The sequence below is a fragment of the Monopterus albus genome, unplaced genomic scaffold (genome assembly GCF_001952655.1).
Source record: "Monopterus albus unplaced genomic scaffold, M_albus_1.0 scaffold90.1, whole genome shotgun sequence".
Lineage (NCBI taxonomy): Eukaryota > Metazoa > Chordata > Actinopteri > Synbranchiformes > Synbranchidae > Monopterus > Monopterus albus.
The window spans coordinates 36,833-38,105 of record NW_018127970.1 but is presented as its reverse complement, the minus strand read 5'-3'; positions in this window follow the sequence as shown (position 1 = coordinate 38,105).

Below are 1,273 nucleotides of genomic sequence, written 5' to 3'. Positions count from 1 at the left end.
TCTTGTTGCAGGCTGTTGGAAACGATGCTTACTTCAAAATTTGCGATGATGCTTCCAACACTTTATTGAGGGAAAAAAATACAGATTTCAGGCACATATTGAAAACATATCCTAGTAAACATAACACAAACAATTTTAGCTAGTAAGCAAAGCAAATACCTGTAGTTGGTAATAGTTAAAATGTCAAATCCTCTTAAAGTGCTGAACACTCTGTTCATCTGAAAGGCAGCAACTCATTCACTTAATCATTTTTCACATAGATATACTACTGGCAAATGAAAAAAACTATATTAATTATGTTATCCCTACTTCTTATGTGTTATTTAGTCATAAACCCTTTGTTTTTACCGTTTCTGACAAATTCTTATTACACTTGGCAAACTCTTCAGTGGTATTTTTTGCCAGACAACCTTGATACTGTAGTCCCTTCAAAGTAATGGCTCCTTGAATAGAAACTGTGAAGAAAAAAAAGTCATCAGTTTTTGGGATATTTGTGGGATACACACAAAATACACACATACTGTATATGCATGTGACAACACAGTAAAAATAACCCAGTACCTGTATTTTCTGAAACACACATGTGAGACGGGCTTTGTGGGAAGATGCAGGTCTGGGTGCCACAACACATCTGATTGGACTGACACACCTCGTCACTCCATCTGTGGTTTTGCGTGCAGTTACAGTTTGTGCCAGTATCTGGGACACTCTTACAGACTGATTAGAAAAAAAAAACACAGTAGTTTTACTCTGGAATCAATTCTTCTTGTCATTATTAAAATCAACGAGAACATGCACTATTTGAAATTTGAAATGGAAAATATTAGAAAATTGTTTACTTGTTGTCATGTTAAGGTCATTGATAGTCCAGGCATCATTCACAAGTGTCAGTTTTGTTGTTATGTTACTCCGTGCACTTTCTTCTATTGTCAGTTTGAAATAATGCATTTGTGTTGAGTTGCCTGAAACATCTAAAGAGACAGCCATCAAAAACACTATATCTGTTTAAGGACAATGCTACATAGCCATACACACAAAGCACAGTTTGAAATTCATACAAATCATTTTACCGTTCCCAGAAGCCTGTAAAAGTAAAAAGCAAAGAATTTAATTAAATACAACTTAATGCTGCAAGTTAAAGATCTAATCCTGTGTCGTCCTGTGCTGCTGACTAACCTGACAGATGCTTAGTCCCAGGTTATAAATAAGTATAAAGGTCCACATCCTGATCCTGCAAGTAATAAATAACAAAAGACATTTTACTCCAGCTATT